The sequence below is a fragment of the Pistacia vera genome, unplaced genomic scaffold (genome assembly GCF_008641045.1).
Source record: "Pistacia vera cultivar Batoury unplaced genomic scaffold, PisVer_v2 Contig878, whole genome shotgun sequence".
NCBI lineage: Eukaryota > Viridiplantae > Streptophyta > Magnoliopsida > Sapindales > Anacardiaceae > Pistacia > Pistacia vera.
Window position 1 is genome coordinate 9703 of NW_022196754.1, and position 21992 is coordinate 31694.

General features: G+C 34.3%; 1 long non-coding RNA gene across 1 annotated transcript; it reads right to left on the bottom strand.

Moving 5' to 3' along the window:
- Positions 1 to 1341: 1341 nt before the first annotated feature.
- Positions 1342 to 2003, bottom strand: LOC116119249. The gene is made up of 3 exons (XR_004126350.1): positions 1931 to 2003; positions 1748 to 1806; positions 1342 to 1383 (listed from the first exon to the last, which is right to left on the bottom strand). It is a non-coding gene; the product is annotated as an uncharacterized LOC116119249 (long non-coding RNA).
- Positions 2004 to 21992: the final 19989 nt, after the last annotated feature.

Genomic DNA, 21992 nt, shown 5'->3' on the forward strand with positions numbered 1-21992 from the left:
ATCTTAATCAATAGTCTCACTAAGTTAGTAGTCTAATTAACAGATAACTATCGATGAATTTTGAACATATGAAAATTTACTTTAATAAGTATAATTTTTTGTATTTTGTTTCTAGATTTATCAAAACGACCCACTCCCCACTTCCTAACTTTTTTTTTTTTTTTTTTTTTTAACACTTACTAATCCCAAAATCACATTTTACAATATCAACTTACATATACATGTATACATTAATCTATATCTTTGAAAATATTGAAATAAATTGAAACTAACATTGTGAGAATTAAAAGATAACAAAATGAAAGTTTGAGATATAGAGGATTATCTTAGAAATGAAAACTTCTTTGGTCTTTTAAAGAGTAAAACAATAAAAAGCGATAAATTAAAAGCTAATTAATTTCATGCTATAATACTCTTGAACATTTTATAGTGACATGTAGAAAAATAAGGAAAAGGGTGTGGACATTCGCAAAATCGTGACATAACAGATAGTGAAGATGAGAGTTGTAATTGGTAAAGTCAAAAAAAACTAAGGATGGTCTTGTAATTACATAACATTTGTTAGGGGCCTTTTCGTCCTGACATATATCTTTTTTTTCAGAAGACTAGCCGGCCTAAGTATCTTCTCTGCCTCTGCCAGCCAATACTTGTGAAGCAATTTAACAGAAGTACTCTTTTGGTTGGTTAATTATAGGTAGCGTTACTGCAATTCGAAAAGCAGCAAAGAATCTCGTTGACTCTTTTTCATCCAAACGGCCAGAGAACAAATAATGTGGGAAACCTAATACTTCAATCGTTTTGATAATTAAGCTATATATTATATATATAGAAGAAGAAATAATTGTTACCTGTCCTATTCAAATCAAAACCAGAGCGGTTGGCCAACTCAGTCAATGCATTCCTCCATGTTTGCACCCTTCCTATATTCTCGCTGAAGTTTTCTTCATGCTTTACAAAGGCTTCACGAAAGTTTCCTGTTTGTTTCCTTACAATAGATGGATCCACATCATAAAAAACGGGGATGACCTTCTGTCCTCTTGTCTTCATACATTCAACAATTTTACCAAGTTCATCCAAACACTAAGTAGAGGTTGCAAAATTTCTTGAGAAAACAATGATTGAAAATCTTGATTCTTCAATTGCTTCCAGAAGTTCCGATGAAATGCATTTTCCTCGCTCAAGTTCTTTGTCATCTATAAATACATTAATTCCGCTTTGATTCAAAGCGCTATATAGATGATTGGTAAAACTTTTGCGGGTATCTTCACCTCTAAAGCTTAGAAAGACATCATACTTCCAGCTAGAGAAAGAAGTACTATATGTAGATGTAGATGCTGCAAGGATGCTCATGGAAGACAAGCTGGTTTTGCAAACGATTCTCTCCTGTGTAAATTTAATTTATCTTTAATTTTAATTTTTGAAAAATAACCCAAATAATAAGTTTTTAAAGATGCCAAAACACCAAATCGAGTTTATCTGCATAATTAATTTCACGAATATACTTTTATTAAGCAAGAAAGAAAAAGCTAACTCGTTCAATTAAAGTTAAAAACTTTGATATGATTCCTTAGAATTGTTCATCCTGTTTAAAATGAAAATCCCGAACTTTTAAAGCTTTTAACGGCTTATGGACTATAACATCCGAGGTTTTTTTTTTTTTTAAAAAAAAAAATTTTGAGACAAACATTCAAGTAAAATAAATGATGAAAATAGTTAGAAACAGAGTTAGTGTCAAAATTAAACTTACAACTTCAAGGGTGCGGCAGCAACTGATGGATGAATTCTTACTTATTTCCGATTGAATAACTGCTTCAAAAATCCAGAGGATTTTCCATTGTTGTTAGCCGAAAAAAATTATCTATTGCAACATCAATATAGCATAAGTGAAAGAATATTAGAACTTTTAACAAACTTTCAAAACACACATTACCAGAAACTTCAGCGGCTTCAATCTTCCTTTCCTTCTTCAGCAATTGCAACTTTAGATTTTTTTTTTTTTTTTTTTTTTGCTTGTTACGACAATACTACTTTACCATTTCCCTATTAAAAAATTGTTCAAGGGTCCATAATCCATATATATATTTCAGTTTGTTGAGACTTGAGATGCATGAAAGAGCCGAGCAACTCTATTGAAGACTGAATTTAATAAATTTTATGGAGTTTCTAGGAAATCTGCTCCAAATTTCTCATTACTTTTTTATCTCAAATAATAACTTGTCAAGGGTCTTCTTTTGGTGCTTTTACCAAATACAGGATCAACAATAGTTAAATTTTAATTTTTTATGATTAAATTTAATCCATGAAGTTTCCAGGAAATTTGGTCCAAATAATTGACTAATAGTCCAATATAAGTTGACACAAATAACTGAAATGGGACCCATTAAAGCTTTGGGACTTTTCTGGGCTGAACCCATGAATGGTCTGTCCAATCCAATATGTTCTTTTTTACGCAATTCCAAAAATGAAATTCAATTTTTATTTTTTTTATTTTTTTATGTTTTCAAAAAGATTGAGATGAATGAATTTCTTACTATGAAACTAAATCCTCTTCCAAGTTTTATTATATTAAATATTCTTATTTGTAACAGTAATAGTACCTAAGCGATCCAATGATATTATGGGATGATTGCTAAATGAATTAACTTTAATTTATTTCTTTTATGTTAACTTGATAAAATTGTGAACCTTTTAAAATGAAAAAACTTATTAAACAATGAATGAATGCATCTAATTAATGGAATGTGAAGTATAATTTATTGGATAATAAATACTCATCAAATTAACACAAAAAAGAACAAAAATCCCATTAAATTTTAATTATCTGCGACACAAAAAGGTTCTTATCATTCTTGACGATGTGGATGATCAAGAACAGTTAAATATGTTGGCTGGAAGGCATGACTGGTTGAAAAGTCATTGAGTAGATAAGGTGTATAAGGTCGTTAAACAACTAAATGATGATGACGCTTTACAATTATTTAGTTTGAAATCCTTTGACCATAAGGCCCTTAAAAGAATACATTAACCTGGCGGTCTTCCATTAGCTAAAGTTAGGGGCTCTTTTCTATTTGGTAAAAGTGTAGAAGAATGGAAAGATGCACCGAAAAAACTAAAAAGATATTGCAATTCACGATAGACTTCAAATCAATTCAAGGAAATGATCAAAAACTATTTCTCGATATTTGTATGTTTATTTAAAGATTATGTGGCACAAATTTTGAGTGGTTGTAATTTTAATGCAACTAATGGAATAGGTGTTCTCATTGACAAATCTCTGTGTCAATGCATGATTTATTATAAGAAATGGCCAAAAAATTGTTAAGAGATTTTCTGAAAGAACCTAGCAAACGTAACAAATTGTGTGAGGAAGCCAATGTTAGTAATGTGTTGACAAGAAACATGGAAAGCAATTTAATGGGAAACATGCATTTTTTAAGTTCATGATTTTTTATTTATAAAGTTCCAAATAATGCTAAACGTTTCAGGAACTGAACAAGTAGAAGGAATAATATTCAATTTTCTTGAAGAAGTGCATTTTAGTGCCAAAGTTTTTTGTGAATCTAAGATTACTTAAGATTCGTAGTGTACAAATTTATTAATTTACTTGTGAAGTTTTGAATTTTAACTGACCTAATTTTTTGTTAACTACAAATTCAAAGCCGTAAAAGAAAAGTATCAAGGAAATATTATTTATTACAATTATACCCTCATTAAAGGAGGAGATGGGGCTAAAGATAGATTTAGTGGGGGCTAAAAATTACTTCCCTAAACCTAAAAGAAGAGGCCCAAGAATACCCAATAAGACCACTATCAAGACTTCTCCGTCTCATGGTTGTTAGTATCCTACGACACCCGATACGTATCATACGATACGATTCGATACAGGTCACCAACGATACGTATCAAAGAGTGTATCCTAAACCTTTCGATACATTGATATGTATCCTACGATACGATACGTATTCATTCGTATCCTTAAAAATATCGATATAGATCGATACGAATTTGGGCCAAAGGCCCAAAAAAATTTTCGGGTCGAAACCGGCTCACCCAACCCGATTCACTAAAACCTGTCTAAATTTACCCATTTTGCATGAAGAAAGTGAAGAGGAATATGTGTTACCCATTTTACATGATAATAATAATATAAATGGAAATATCATTGATCTTGCAAATGATATGAATGGTTGAGAGAAAATAATATAAATTCTTAATTTTGTGATTAATTTTGATCATGTAATACTATAATTTAAAGTCAATAATACCACACAATTCTTTAATTAATCTTGGGAATGATATTAATTTTTTTTTTTATTTTGATTATTTTATTAATTTTTTTGAAAAAGGAGTATTTTACGATACGATACAATACGCGATACACGATTCAAAAAATTAGGTTTTCGATACACGATACGATACCCGATTTGACAATCATGCTCTGTCTAGTTAAATACAGATTACCTGTCTCTTCAATTATCAAAGAAATGGATCAATTCTTAGTCTACCCATTAACCAGCCAATTCGAGCATATCCAGAATCAAATGTAATTGCAGGTTTCTTAAATCTAAAAATTGAAAAGCACAAAAAAGCAATAATTATAACTTAGACCAAAATGAATAACTAAAGAATAAAGAATATCATATCAACCCAAGGGGGTTAGCCTAGTTGTTGAGTTGAAGACATGAAACAGTGCTGTTTTGGCCATAAGTGGTGTGACGTCGTTTTGGGAGCTATTGAATTGAATCTTGGCTGTTAATCAACTGCAGATCCAATGGCTGAAAATCAACAATATGGTCAACACTATATAAAGGAGCAAATTGGGAAATAGCTAAAGGTTCTCTTCTTCATGAATTTTAGAGTAATTGCTGAAGGGTTTTACTCTTTTTACATTCAATCTGTGTAATCTTGGTGAGTGAGTGTTTGGTTTTTCATTCAAGTGAGAGGGGTTTTACTCTCAAGTTCTTAGGGAATCTGATTGTGTTCTCTAGGTAGGATTACGGGAAAGGTTGAGTTGTATTCTTGAGTTATTGATCTTTGATCTATGGTGTAAACTCTTGATTCAAATTGATTAGTGCAGCGAACTCCTCTGATTCCGGAGCTCAACGTGGATGTAACCTATCCAATCTTGGATAGGTGAACCACGGTAAATTTGTGTGTATTGTTGTGGTTGTTTTATCTTGATTGTGTGTTAAAGATTAGGAAGATTTTCATAACAGTGGTATCAGAGCCTTGGAGATAGGATCTTGTTTGATTTCTGAGTGACAAATTTGTTCAATTGAAAGTTTAGGGAAACCTAGGGTTTGTGAACAATTTGGGGCTTTTGTGTCTAGGCATCTCTTTAGCACTCAAGGGTTCCTAAATCGTAAAATCGAAGGTGAAATTCGTTGATTTGATCTGTTCTTGGAAGTCTAGGGTTTCGTTGGGGTTATTAAGTCAAAAATCAGAATTGAACCTTTAGGATTAAAATCAGAGTGAATCTTGAAGTTTCTTTAATACACACACAATGTCTATAACTACTAGAATGGAGATTACCCAATACGATGGGAAAATCGACTTCAGTAGTTGGAAGAAAAAGATGAAGGCACTGCTCTTCCATAACAAGGTGGCTCTGGCTCTGGAGAAGAATGCTGAGAAGTGGCCTGAGATAAGCTAAAGAAAAAGGCAGAAATTGATGAAGAGGCGTACAACCTAATCATCATGAACTTGGCGGACAATGTCCTGCGGAAGGTAGATGGCCTAGAGACTCCTCTGGCCTTGTGGGGTAAACTCGAAACACTTTACACTTTACAATATACACCTAATCTTGCATTTTTAAAGGGTGCATTGTTTTCTTATAAGATGGATGGTTCTAAGTGTATAGAAGACAACCTAGATGAGTTTCTAAAAATGACCTTAATTCTTAAGGGGACTGATCAGGAACTAGGAGATACCATCCTTGCTATGATTTTACTGAATTCTTTAACTGATGATTATTTGGTTGTAAAGAATGCACTGCAATACTCAGGGACTGTACCGAGTCTAGACTTAATTGTAGCAGGCTTAAAAGCTAGGAAACTTGAACTAAAAACCCAAAGAAGGAATGGAAGCAATTTGTTTGTAAAGAGTAAATGTGAAGCTAGTCAATCTAGTAAAGGAAACCAGTATAATAATGGTCTTAAGAACAAGAAAAAGGGTAAAGGAAACAATAGGCCTAAAGGAGAAAACAGAAAATGCTTTTATTGCAATAAAACAGGTCACCTAAAGAAGAATTGTTTTGAATGGATTAAAAAACAGAAACAGGGAAATACTGAGAGTAATATAGCTTCTATTAAAACCCACATAGAAGAGTCTAAAGTCCTTACTGTGTCAAAAACTGATTGTGTGCATGAATGGGTTTTGAACTCTAGTTATTCCTTTCACATAAGCCCAAATAAAAATTGGTTCGAGGATTTTGAACCGTATGAGCATGAAACTGTTTTTATGGGTAATAATAATGCATGTGGGGTTAAGGGAATAGGGAATATCACACTAAGGCTAACTGGTGGGAAATTGGTTAAATTTACTAAAAGTCAGATTTATCCCTGAACTAAAAAGAAACTTAATATCTTTAGGGACTCTAGATGAATCTGGTTGTAGTTATAGAGTTGAAAATGGGTGTTTGCTTGTGTACAAAAATGAGAATCTTGTCCTTAAAGGAGAAAAGAAAAATGGGTTGTACATTCTCTGTGGTAGTTATAACTCTAAACTGCATAATTCTGCTCTTGTCTCTATTAATGTTTCTGTAACAGAAAAATGGCACCTAAGATTGGGCCACATGAGTCAAAGAGGGATGAATGTCCTCAATAGCCAAGGGATGTTTAGTAATGATACTATTTCTACTTTAGACTTTTGTCAAAATTGTGTGTTGGGAAAACAACACAGGTTGAGTTTCAAAAGGGGAACTCACCTTGCTACTAAGTGCTTAGAGTACCTTTATTCAAACTTGTGGGGACCTGAAAAGTTAGGTCCCATGGAGGAAATAGCTATTTCCTCTTTATTGTTTATGATTATAGTAGAAAAGTCTGGGTTTTTCTTCTTAAGTCTAAAGACCAGGCCCTAGTTAAGTTCAAAGAGTGAAACTTCTAGTAGAGAATCAAGTTGATCATAGAGTCAAAGCATTAAGGACAGACAATGGTCTAGAATTCTGCAATACTGAATTTGATAATTTTTGTAGAAAGAATGGTATCCTAAGGCATAGAACTGTTAGAAAAACCCCTCAGCAAAATGGGATTGTTGAGAGGATGAACAAGACTTTATTAGAGAAGGTTAGGTGTCTCCTTTTTACCTCTGGTCTGCCTAATACTTTTTGGGGGGAAGCTCTAACCACAGCAGCCTATTTAGTGAATAGGAGCCCTTCCACAGCTATAGATCTATACTGTCCAGAAGAAAAATGGTGGGGTAGGAGGCCTGATCTGAGTCATTTGAGGATTTTTGGGTGTGCAGCCTATACACACACTGTATGAGGAAAATTAGAACCTAGATCTACCAAGTGTGTCTTCCTAGGGTACCAAAAAGGAATAAAAGGCTATAGATTGTGGGATAAAGAATCTCCAGGGATCAAAATCATAGTCAGCAGGGATGTAGTTTTCAATGAAGGTGTATTCTCGTGTAACAGCACCAATCATGGTGGAGCAGTCCCAAACACCTCTGATACTCCCATAACCTCAACTGAAATTACCCAAATTGAGGTGGAGCCTACTATCCAACCTCCTGAATCACTCCAGCCAGAAACTGAAGCTGAAATTGAAGCTGAAACAGGGCCAAATGATCCTATCTAAGAAGAAGTTGCTGAAGCAGAAAAGCCCTCAGAGGAACAGCAAGACTTGCAACAATATCAACTTGCAAGGGGCAGAGTTAGGAGAGAGGTAAGACCCTCATTAAGGTATTCTTATGCTGATTTAATTTACACTGCCTTACTTGCAGGTACTGAAGTGCAAAGGATAGAACCTGAATCCTTTGAAGAAGTTGCAAATTCAAAGGACAAAGGCAAATGGTGGGCAGCAATGAATGAGGAAATGCATTCAGGTAAATGGGACTTGGTCCCTTGTTCCTAAACCTGGAAATAAAAAGATAATTCAATGCAAGTGGTTGTTTAAAATAAAGGATGACATCTCTTACAAGGACCCCCCTAGGTATAAAGCTAGGTTAGTAGCCAAAGGTTATACCCAAAAGAAGGGTATAGACTTCAATGAAGTTTTTTCCCCGGTAGTAAAGTATAAGACCATTAGGATGATGCTCTCTGTAGTTGCTCACCACAATTTAGAACTGGAGCAACTAGATGTAACCACAACCTTCTTACATGGAAATCTAGAGGAAGAGATATTCATGAGTCAGCCCCCTGGTTTTGTGAATCCTAGAATGTCTAAGCATGTATGCCACCTACACAAGTCCTTGTATGGCTTAAACAGTCCCCTAGGTAATAGTACAAGAGATTTGACTCATTTGTTGTAAGCATAGGGTTTACTAGAAGCAATTATGATAGCTGCTTTTATTTCTCTTTGAGTGATAACATGCCTATTTATTTGCTACTCTATGTGGATGATATGTTATTAATAAGTAAGTCTAAGGATAAAATACTTGAACTAAAAGGTAAACTTAGTTCTGAATTTAGCATAAAAGACTTAGGGGCTGCTAAGAAAATTTTGGGTGTGGTTATAAATAGAAATAGAAGGAATTTTGCATTAAAAATACATCAGCATTCATATTTGCAGAAATTGGTTAATAAATTTGGGATTAATGGGTCAAAGTTGGTCTCTATACCTTTAGCCAGCCATTTCATGTTGAGTAAAGCCCAATGTCCAAAAACTGATGCTGAATTGATTAAAATGGAGTCTGTACCATATGCTAATGCTGTAGGATCTGTTATGTATGTAATAATTAGTACTAGGCCTGATTTGTCATTTGCCATATCCATGTTAAGTAGATTTATGTCCAATCATTTATGTCCAATCCAAGGGCTGAACATTGGATTGCTTTAAAATGGGTGATTAAATACATTAACAGTACATTGTGGGTTGGATTAGAATATGGAAAAAGGGATACTTCACTTGATTTGGTTGGTTTTGTAGACTCTGACTTTGCATGTGATAAAGACACAAGGAAATCCACAACTTCTTATTTCTTTACCCTTGGAGGAAACTGTATAAGCTGGAAATCACAACTACAACCCATTGTGGCTCTCTCATCAACAGAAGCTGAGTACATTGCAGTTGCGGATGTATTCAAGGAGGCAGTATGGTTAAAGGGAATCCTATCAAAGGCAAATTTGACAAATGGAAAGGTGACAATCTACTCAGACAGCCAGAGTGCGATCCACTTGAGCAAAAATTCGGTTTACCACGAAAGAACCAAGCATGTGGATGTACGCTACCACTTTGTGAGGGACTTGGTGGCTTCATGTGAGATTGATTTGAAGAAGATTGCTACAGAAAACAATCCAGCCGATATGGGTACTAAGGTAGTCACAACAGCCAAATTCAAGCACTGCTTGAATTTGTTGTTCGTAAATTAGGCTGGAGCATTAGAGTGATGAGGGACTTGGATTTGAGTGAGCTGCACTGATTAATGGTTGTTAAGATGACTGTTTCAAGTCTTCAAGGTGGAGATTGTTGAGTTGAAGACATGAAACGGTGCTGTTTTGGCCATAAGTGGCGTGACGTCATTTTGGGAGCTATTGAATTGAATCCTAGCTGTTAATCAACTGCAGATCCAATGGATGAAAATCAACAATATGGTCAACACTATATAAAGGAGCAAATTGGGAAATAGCTAAAGGTTCTCTTCTTCATAAATTTTAGAGCAATTGCTGAAGGGTTTTACTCTTTTTACATTCAATCTGTGTAATCTTGGGTGAGTGAGTGTTTGGTTTTTCATTCAAGTGAGAGGGGTTTTACTCTCAAGTTCTTAGGGAATCTGATTGTGTTCTCTAGGTAGGATTACGGGAAAGGTTGAGTTGTATTCTTGAGTGTTTAATCTTTGATTTGTGGTGTAAAATCTTGATTCAAATTGATTAGTGCAGCGAGCTCCTCTGATTCCGAAGCTCAACGTGGATGTAGCCTACCCAATCTTGGATAGGTGAACCATGGTAAATTTGTGTGTATTGTTGTGATTGTTTTATCTTGATTGTGTGTTAAAGATTAGGAAGATTTTCATAACACTAATGGTTAAAGAAATTTGCTCTCTTTTTTAAGTTTTTGGGTTTAAATCTTAGGGCCACTTACCAAAGTAACATTATGGCTTATATGGTCATTTGGCTTTATAAAGTGTTCAATGGATCCCAAGACTAGTTGAGGTACGCGTAAATTGGTCTGGGCACCCGATAAGCAAAAAAAATATTTCATATCATTAACTTAAAGATATCACTTACTAAGAAGAAATAAGATACAAATGAAGTTGACACAAAGATTAATAATGCATAAAATAGACGGTTATCAAAAATTAAATACCCACAAATCTTAACAAAATTTTTTTTTTTTTTTTAAAACCAAATGCAAGTACATAAACCTGAAAGATGAACAAAGTTTTTTCCTATTAATATATTCTCACTTTTTCCTTGTTTAATTCCCCGGCAACATGACAACACTCCAATTACTACACATACATCATTCTCATACAACATTTCTCATACAACATTATGTAACAAGATGCGATTGGGTGAAAGTTTAATTTTAACTTTAAATTAGACAATCATATTTTGCCACATAATGTTGTATGAAAATGATGTATTTGTAGTATTACTCTTCTCATATACAAGGAAATGCTGCGAAGCAAATATTTACAATGTACAAAAAGGATGTAAGTTCAACAAAAATCCACCTAAACCTAAAAATATGCAAAAACTAACTCAATTTAATTATCATTAAAGCCTTCATTCAGCTTGCAATATACCCTTCCTTTACTAACATGATTAAAGTATGACTATTACCTTTCTAATTGATTCAAACTTGCTTTATTGAAATCCTTGCTAATGCAATCAAGTCCAAACCAACCTTAATTACACAGATCAAGTCACCGGATAGGAAATAATGCTATACTTATAAAAAAAATATCTTATAAAGATCTTCATACAAAGTGATGTAACAAAAAATGAATGGAAGAGAGAATATAATAAGTTTGATTTTTTATTTCACTTTTCCATTCATTTTTTCTCATCTTATTTCGTATGAAGATTGTATGTAAATCTTCATAAAATTTCTTTATAAGTATAATATTATTGATAAGTTAAAGAGCTCTTTAAGTTAACATTTTTATACATTATCCTATCCAAGCTCACACCCGGAGCCCTATTTTCTTGGCCTGGACCTAGGTATAATTTATGCTCTTGTGGAGGATTTTTTTTTTTTTTTTTATGCATTCCTAACCTGTTATTTTCATTTATATATAATTATGCTCTAAGTACTGCATAGCACTACACTGCATTATGTCTGTGAACATCAATGCCACAAAAACTTTTTTTTCAGTCAAGATTATGGTTGCACTTTGGATTGAATATGACTGCATTAATTAAAAAAAAAAAAACGTCTGCACTAATGGCCAAGAGTCCAACAACATTGTCAGCACGGTTTGGTAGATCGCCAACGATTACCCAACTGCGTAATTAAGGAATTTGCTGGAGACGATGTTTAGTTTGAAAAAGCTGGAAAAGTTTTGGAAAACCCTTTTCGGTTTTTCTTATGAAACACCATTGTCGTCAACTTCTCAGTTTACACGGTTGTGTAGATTGTCGGCGTGTCGGTGGTGTCGCCGAATTCACCGCCAAAGACAGTGGGCAGACCTTGCCGACGACAGTTTCTAGTGATCATGCCGACCTGATTCAATTTTTTTTTTTTTTTTTTCAAATTTCCAATATTTTATTTATTTTTTAAAATATTTCAATCATTTAATTTTAAAATTATTATATTTTTATGTAAATTATTATTTATATATTATAGCTTCATGTTTATACCAAACATTTGCCGGTATTAAATTTAATTCACACCAATCCTATCCAGAACACTCCAGTACAATTCAATCCAATACAAAATAGTTAGTACAATCTAATGCAATGTGCCAAACGCAGCCTAAATATTAAAAGAAAAGTCATAATCAATCTTTTTCTGTTAAAATAATACATTTTCTAAAGTTTAACAATTTTATGTTAAAATCTTTTTCTGCTATTTGATGCTCTAATAATTATATATTAAAACATATCTTCTGCATTGTTGGTTTTAAGCATGACATATGAACTTATTATCTGGTTGTTTTGCAGGATGGGTGCCAAGTGAATGTGATTGAAAGACACTTGAGTGAGCCTGACAGAATTTTAGGTGAACTGCTGGAAGTAGGGGAGTATCTAAAACTAATTGAGTTGGTTTTAAAGGATAAGCAAGAACATCACCGTATCACTTCTCTTCTAGCATGTACTAATAATAACTTGCATGCCTGACAGATTTGTTTTTAGTTTAGTAAAATCTCTTTTACAGCTTTAAGCCTTTCAATCTTTTTCAAGAATGGGAAATTTTTTTATTTGAATATGGCTAGCAGAAGCTTTCACCATGGCGTTTCGTATAAAGAATGAAAGGAAAAGTTGCTTTCTGTTCCCAAGTACCTTATTTCCCTTCATATATATATTTATTTTGCTCTGCTTCCATAACTGAACATTCATATGTTAAATAAAAAAAACTGATATGGATACATTTACATTTGGCTTTCTTATATTACTGTACAACTGATGTTACTTCCAGTGTTGTATAGTAAAATTCACTATTTGTAACTTTAATTAAAAAATATGTTTAGCACCTCTGACACTTTTTGCCTTTGACCGCATCAATTTCCTGTTTGTAATCGAAATAATAGACGTTGAAATTCCTGAAAAATCTTAGCTAACTGGCAGAAACTTCAATGTTTGTATCATACTGATTACCATTGTATGTTCTATAGCCACTTGGTGGTTGTTCTTTTTTCGCAATATGTAAAGCAGAAATAGTTTCTCTCGTGTGAGTATGTGTGGCTCCATTCTGTCCTGAGTAAGGACCAAATCAGTCAGTTTTCATTTCCAATTGAAAATTTTCCATTTTCCATTATTTTACAAGGAGAAGATTATTATCTTTATTAACGTTTCGCTGACCCAATCACAAGATCTTATGATAAGAATGAAAAATCTTTCTTGATCAACACTTTGGATCGCATATCGAGAATTTGAAGTTGAATTTGTTCATTTGAGATCCGGGTTCTTCGACTTCATTTTTATTTACTTATTTCTTATTTTGTATTTTGATTTTGTTAATTTTATTTGATTGCAGCTGCGAACACCTGAATGGAATGAGGCAAGTTATTGCTACCACCAGTCTGAACTTGTCAACAACTGAGTAGAAGTGACTGCCGTGAGGGGACGCCTATTTTGTTTCAGGTCATGCCAAAACATAATCATTGTTTGTGCTTTAAGCTTTTCATTGTGATATTTAGAGACTAATTTGTTTGCATATGGTAATTCGTTTGGCAAGAATCAAGATTGAGTTATCAGATATTAGTAAATCAGGTTTATTGAGGACATTTTTTATTTTTAAATTTCAAAAAATTTTGCGGTGGAGGTGTCAATATTTAACATGTATACAAATTTGCATCTGGCTGAGTTAATATTTTATGCATTTTAAATTAATGGTTTTCAGCGGCTGAGGCACTGGTCTATTATATTCTTTATCCCATTTTTGTGCATTAATTGATAATACTGCAGACCATTAGTGTTCCAATGTTGAAGCTTGATAGAGTTTAATTGATAATACTGTAGATTATTAACAAGTCTAGGGAGCATGTATCCAAGTTGGTATATAAAATTGTATCCTAGTTGTTTTATAAAAGATTGATACATCCGTAAAAGTAGAGATCAGCAGGGCTGTCTAAGGAAAGCAGAGGCCTTACGTGAAAATTTCTAATTTAGGCCCTCTTATAATTATTAAATAAATAAAAAGGGGGTTGGACACAAGTTAAGACCAACACATAAAAAAATTCGTTAAATTTTATATATGCTAATTTTTAAAATATACTAGTATAATATTATTAAAAAAATAGAATCTTTTCAATTTGGTTAAAACTATAAGCAAATAAATATGTATATTTGTTTCTTATATATCAAATATTTTTGGATTTTGAAACTTGTACATATATGTACGAAAATTATAAAGTATGGACCTCTTAAAAATTTTAACGTTCGCTCTAGAGAATGATTACATTAACCTTGTGTGTGGAATTGAAAAATAAAAAATAAAAAAGAAGAAAATGTAATTTTTTTTTCTTCTATTATTCTTCTTCAAAAAGATAAAAATTCATAATTCCACACAATAGAAATTTTTTAAAGAAAATCTAATTTACATTTAATTAGGAAATAATCTTAAATGATAATATATTACTATAAAAGGAAGAATATAAATAAAGAAAGTTGATCAACAATGATATTTAATTAGAAAACGAATAATATTAAGTAGGCGTTATTTTAAAAAAAAATTAAATATATTTTTCTTAATTCAAGAAAGAAAATCGATTAAATATGAAGTATTGGTAAACATAGTTTTTATGAAGCCTTGACTCAAAGGGGAGGCCGAAGGCAATTGCCTTAAGTTTTCTAGCCCTTGAGCCAACACTAAAGATTAGTAGTAGAGTACTTTCAATGCCATGTTTACTTGGTGTTGTATTAAAAGGGAAAGGGAAATAGAAAATGATCGAGATTCGAATAGTGAATAAAGGATGGAATTCGTTCTGATTCCACTGTTTACTTAAAAAGATGAAATATTTAAGAAATGGAATGAAATGTGTGATAACCAGACAAGAATACTCTCAACATTAAAATATTCAATGTAAGCTGAAAATTATGATTATATTTTTAAATAAAAAACTAATTTTGTAAATAATAATAAAAAGTTTATTTTGATTTCATTTTTCTTTTTTTTTTTTTAACTTTAACGATAAATGCTTTAAGTAAGAAATTAAAATTCAATGGCTAATCAATGTTGGTCAATGATAGTTACCACTAATCAATGACGAGTTAATTATTATTAATCCTGATCAATAATGAGTCAAAGACATTTAGTGCTTACCAAATGTCAATAGCCGATCAAAAGTGGTTAACATTGGTGAAATTAGTCAAATGGTCAACATTTTTTTTTTAATGATAGATATTTTAATTAAAAAAATTAAAATTTAATGAGTAATCAATCATGGTCAACGCCGATCAATGTCAGCATTGATGGAGATGAGTTAATCATTATCACTCCCAACAATGGTTGGTAAAAGACGTTTCGTGCCTGTCAATGACAGATCAAAAGTTGTCAACAATCGGTCAATAGTAATCACCATCAGTCAACGAAATTAATCATTATCAATCCCAATCAATGGTTGGTGAAAGGCATTCAATACCTGACAGATCAAAAGTTATCAACAACGGTCAACAAAGCCAACAGTGATGACCACGTTAACACCAATCAACGATAGTCAACTGTTTAACAAATATTAGCATTTACAAATAACGATTTTGATTAAATTATAAAATAAAACTGGCTGCCCCATTTACCATAGAGATAGAAAGAATAACAAACCTCCGGACACTAAAAAATTTGCACCAAAAATATGTTCTGGCCTACGTGTACTAGACGACTAAATTTTCTATTAATTTTTTTCTAGTGAATGGTCGGTATACGTCTAAATTTTCTATTAATTTTTTTCTAATGAACGGCCGTCCATTAAATATGGACGACCGTTCACTTACATGGACTCCCGTTCATATTATATGGACGGGGGTCCATTTACTACAGATAGACGTTCCCATTTAAAAGACGTCCGTCCATAAGTAAAATTGAATAAATTTTTTTTATAAAAATTAAGGATGGTCGTTTATCCGTTATGGACGGCCGTCCTTTCATTTTGGACAGGTGCCTGCAAATAAGGGACGCCAATCTTTAACCGAAATATGAAAATAAAAAAAAAAAAATTGAGGACAGCCATCCACAAATTTTGGACGGCGGTCTCTTACGTTTGGACGGGCGTCCATTCCTGTTCCTTAAGTTTGGATGGATGCCCATTCCTAATGAACGCCCGTCCATACTTTAAAAAAAATATTCTAAGCACCTCTTCTTCTTCATCTTCATTCCCCATCTCCTCTCTTTTTCTTCGTCTTCGTTCCCCAGCCACAGAAAAAGAGAGGAGATGGGGAATCCTTGAAAGAATTTGGGTGGGGACTGGGGTTTCTCTTGACTTGTGGGGAAGACATGTCTTTGGAAACAACCCAGAAAAAATAAAAAGCAGTTGCAGCTCTGTTCTTGACAATCCATGAAAGGCCCGGAAGGCTGGTCTTTTGATGCTTTCAAATCTTAGAATATATTGATCAAGTATACATTAAAACTAGATACTGTAATTATATAATATGTAAAACAAGCTTGGAGCTAACAATTGTTAGCGGTAGTTATTGAAGAAGACGATTATGGACAAAATATCTTGTTTATGAGCCCTGAAATGCGAGATTCTGATCTAAGTTGCTCAGGGAGTGTGTTCCACCACTTGATGAAGGTAGAACCCTCGAAGAACACATCAGCACCTAGCTCTCCACGTTGAATCCACGACACTACCTTTTCATCCAGGTGCGAAATCATTTCCCTAACATCTTCCGACAATCCGAAATTGTTACTAGTTCTAAGGCAAATCTCCAGCTCCTCTACCTCTGCCCAGAAACAGGATTCCCAACTGGATCCTTTTTCCATTTTCAAGGCATACTCACGCCACTTTTGGGTGAACCTGTATCGTTTCGGTCTGCCATTTATCATATAAGCTCCTGTATCTTCATTTTTCAAGTGCCTGTAGTAGTTAGCAATATCTAGAGGTTCAACAATGCGTCGGTACCTTGTTCCAATATCCAACCACTCTTCGCGACCTTCAAACCCATCAGGAAGTTCGTATCTTTTTATCATTTCCATTATCTCGTCTTCATTCCCCAGACGATGATGAAAAAGAGAGGAGATGGGAAATGAAGACGAAGAAGAAGAGCGAAGAAGAAGAGGTGTTTAGAATGTTTTTTTTTTTTTTTTTAAAGTATGGATGGGCGTCAATGGACGCCCGTCCAAACTTATGGACAGGCGTCCAAATGTAAGCGACGGTCGTCCAAAATTTGTGGACGGCCGTCCCCAAAGTTTTTTATTTTTTTTTATTTTCATATTTTGATTAAGAACGGACGTCCCTTATTTGCGGACGTCCGTCCAAAATGAATGGACGACCATCCATAACGGATGAACGGCCGTACCTAATTTTTATAAAAAAATTTTATTCCATTTTACTTATGGACGGACGTCCTTTAAATAGAGACGTCCGTCCGTAGTAAATGGACCCCCATCCATATAATATGGACGAGAGTCCATGTGAGTGAACGGTCGTCCATATTTGATGGTTGGCCGTTCACTAGAAAAAAATTAATAGAAAATTCAGGCGTCTAATACACGTAGGCTGGTACACATTTTCGGTACAAATTTTTCGGTGTCCGTAGCTTTATTATAGAAAGAAAAAGGTTTCTCTCAAGTCTCATCCCAAGCTGTCAGCGTTGCTGTTGGCGGCCGTTTTGCGTTTCAAGATCGGGTTTGGTTTGGTTGGTGATGGTTAGGGATTGCTGGCTCATGCGCACCTATGAAACCTTTAAGGGTGGGGAGCGGGAGAAATGGCACTTCTAGTATGGCTCAACGTCGTATGAAAAAGTCCGAGAAAAGCTTAGTCAATAGGTCTCTCTCGTTCGACAATAACATCAAGGAGGAAGAACATTTTGTGAATGCAAGAATTAGAAAAAGGGGTGAACTCAAGATGGGTGGCAATGTCTCTGGTTTGAAGGATAATAGATCGATTGAACCATTGGAGATTTCGATGGCTATTAAAGAAGTCTACGTAGAAACAAAGGGATTTGGATTGCCAAGAACAGAGCTTTGGCGTTGAGGAGAAGAGGCATGAACAGGATAGGTCAAGAAGCCTATCGGTGCCATTAGGGGAAGTTGCGAATGGTGTGAATTTTTGGTTGGTGGTTGGCCGTGAAAGCTTGGGGCCGACGGTGATCCCTCTTCCTCCAAATTCTCACATATGCAAGCAGATGGGTCAATGGTCTGGATTGTGGGTCGGATTCTAGGTCCAGTTTAGGTGTCACCAATGTTTATGACAATGATATGGGTTGATTGAAGAAGAATATTGGATTGGAATCCAACCAGGATGTTGGGCTGGTGTTTGGGCTAAGATTTGAAAAGGTAATGGAGAATTCGTTGATTGTGGTTAGGCCGAGTGAGCCGTTTTGACAAGGAGGCCACAAATCTAGGCTTCTGCTTAACAAAGGAATTGGGCTAACTGAAGAAGTGGGCAAGATTTCTGAAAATGGTCAAAAGGAGGTTGGGAGCCCAAGGGAAAGAGATTCTCCTATGGGCCACGACGGGCTTACCAGCGCTGAAGTGATCAGAATTCCCGAAGCTGGGCGACTGTGACGGCCAATGAACAGTAAGGGGAGAATACTCCAGTGAAGTTTCATGCTCCTATTTTTATGTTGATGGGACTGCAGTAGTCTGTCCGCTTATCTCAGTTCAACAAGAGGGACGACGAAAATGGGCGAATTGCTTGGTCGGGACTTTTATGGAGAGGAAGTTGCCTTTTCATTTGGTTCAGAGTTCAGCGCTGAAGATGTGGCAACGTTACAACATATCCGAAGTTATAATGAACGATAAGGGCTTTTTTTTTCTTTAAATTCGGGGAAGAAAACCTTATGTTACGTTGCTTGGAGTCCGTGGTTATTCCAGAACCGCCCTCGATTGTGGCAGAAATGGCATCCAGAGATGGCCCTCTATAAGGAAGCTCCTTGGTCCATCCCTTTATAGGTTAAGCTCTTGGATTTTCCAATGGAATTTTGGAGTCATGATGGGTTAAGCTACATATCGAGTGGAGTTGGAAAATCGATGAGGATGGATAGATTTCCTGAGGATACCTGCAGAAACGGGGTGGGGCGCATAGCTTTTGCTAGAGTGTTGGTGAAGGTTGATGCTACCAGGAAGTTGTCGGAACTGGTAAGGGAGAGAAAGCCAGCTGAGGAGTCTACATGTCCAAAGTTTTAGAAGTCAGAGTTGAATATCAATGGCACCCATCTCATTGTGAATTTTGTAGTGTTTTTGGTCACCGGAATGCAAGTTGACCACGACAGCAGAGTCGGGAGGATAAAGGTACTAAAGATGAAAAGACCAAGAGTATCAATGTTGATAGTGAGGGATTTCGCACGGTTATCTGCAAGGGTAAAGGAAACTCCATTTTGAAGCTTAGGAAGGGTCGTCTGCCAATCCTAAATCCACAAGATTAACCTATGTTAAAAAAGCTGCTAGGGACTAGCCGAAAGGAGGGAATCAAGTTATAAGTACCGGAAATTCATTTCAATGCCTTAATGTTGAGCCTGATGCATGTAATGAAATCAGTGTCCAAAGTCAAGGTGATTCTACCCCTATTAATACCATTGCGGACAATGAAATAGAGGCTGATAGTGACTCAAAATTGGAGGAGACCGATGTAGAATCTGACACTGCTTCAATGATGAGGTTCTTGAATGAAGAGGACGCAAAAAGGGCATATTGAAGGCAAGAATAAAGAGGGGAACTTTGAAGAGCCCCCACCATCACATTTTATCATGTCTAGTATGTCCTGTTGGAATACTAGACATGATAAGGTTGGAAAAAATGGAAAATCGATTAAAGTCGTGGAAGAATAGGTACCTGTCTTATGAAGGTCGTCTTCAGCTTGTCATTTTAGTTCTCTCATCCATGCAAGTTTTTGGGGCTTCAGTCTTCATCCTCTCTAACCTGTCTCTAAAGCTATGGAAAAGTTGATGAGAACTTTCTTATGGTCAGAAAGTGATATGGTGAAAGGTAAAGTTAAAATGGCTTGGAAGGGTTTATGCCTTCCTAAGTCGATGGTGGCCTTGGGATTCGGCCTCTTAGCCTCTGGAACTCCCCTTTGATGATCTACCATCTCTGGAGCCTTGTTTCCGAAAAGAACTCTCTCTGTGTAAATGAATTCATATAGTTAGGTCACGAGGTCGTAGTTTTTGGGATGTTCGTATCCCGTGGGACGCTAGCTGGAGCTGGCACAAGATCCTTAAAATGCGCGACTTTGTTAGAAGCCACATTGGTATAACAATTGGCAATGGCCAATCAGCTTTCCTCTAGTATGATTCTTGGCACCCCTTGGGCCCTTTAAATAAAGTGATACCGTCTAGGACCTTTTTTCAATCAGGCTTAGGTCGTCAAGCTAGAGTTTGTGATGAGGGAGATTAAATAAAGTGATGCCGTCTAGGACCTTTTTTCAATCACGCTTAGGTCGTCTCGGATGAGCTGGAATTTTGTTGTCCTCCTGCTATTATTCAAGTCTGTGTTATGGGATATCTGCGAGAAGCAGTTTTGCTCTGTCTTCTAGTGGATGTTTGTAAGTGGTTGTGTGGTCTTTGAGGGTCAGGTGATCATGCAGTGGCTGGAGTTTAATTGTTGGTCATTTTTTTGGAAAGGTCTGCTGGGAGCTTTTGTTTCAGCTTGGGTTTAGTTCTGGCTTTAGTTTCTTCTGGTTGTTAGTTTTTGCTTCCGCTTAAGTAACTTTGTTATGTTGTTGCTAGGTGGTTGTTTTTTGCCTTTTTTTTTTTTTTTTTTTTTTTATTTGTAATTCTTTATTCTTTTATATTTATCGGTTTTTTACCCAATAAAATATTGAAAGGAAAGTTTAACTAAATTATAAATTAAAAATAAAAATAAGATCAAAAAAGTAATTTCATTGGATTCGATCCCTATCCCAAGAATTAGGATTCCTTAAAAAAAGTTTTAGAGAATTTTCAGATATTGAGAATCTAATGTCATTTCCTTGTCAATTCCAACAAGTAAACATGACCTAAAAATAATCATCTTCAGGTAATTATTTAAGAAATAAATTAACGAATATAGGAACACACTACAAGGAAAAATGTTCCTTGACAACCAAAACCTGTCAAGGAAAGGGTTTGACAGTAAAAATCTCTATAAATTCAACTCATTTAGATACTGAGTAAAATAAAAACTGGCATTGTGTTTGGAATTATTTAATGCAAATTAGTACTTTATATTTATTCCGAAACCAATATTCATATCAATCATCTATAAGGAGGGACTTAAACTAACTTCATAATAAATACATTCCATGAATCTAACCAAAAAAAAAAAAAAAATTATTTAACTTAATTTCTGTTAAAAGGTATTTTCTTTTTCGCAAATACACAAATAAATAATTATTCAAATTTCATAAACCAAAGAGTGATTAATCATAATGCAATATTACCTATAATTTTTTTTTTTCTTTTTTTATCTAAAGAGATTAGATTTCTGACTAAAACATCAACATTATAATTATTATAGTAATTGCATCATCGTACTCAATTAATATCATTTTTAGCTCTCTTTTTTTAGCTATTTACATTAAAATTAGATTTATCTTTAATGAATTTGTATATAATAACACTTTTTATGCAGTACTTTAATAATTATAAAACTTTTATGAATAATCCAAATTCTATATGATTGTTATAATTTAGCAACACATGACTTATCCAAAAAGTTTAATATATTACTTGTATGATTTCAACTATAAAAGTATATAAATGGAGATACCCATTTAGATAGGAAGAATTTCAAGCATGTTATTCTGGGAAACAATCACAATAAAGCACAAAATTAAAGAAATATCAAATGGTATTAGTAAAAGACTCTTACTATTGGACTAATATAATGTTGAGTCTTTATTTACTAATTTAAGTTTTTAAGTGGGATGACAATTTGACATGATATCAGAATTAAAAATCTAAAGTTCAAATCTTCACATTTAATTAGATAAAAAAAAAAAAATTCAAGTTTTATGTGAACCGTCTATTAATATATTAATATAACGTTGAATCTTTACCTACTAACTTAAGTTTTTCAAGTGGAATAACAAAC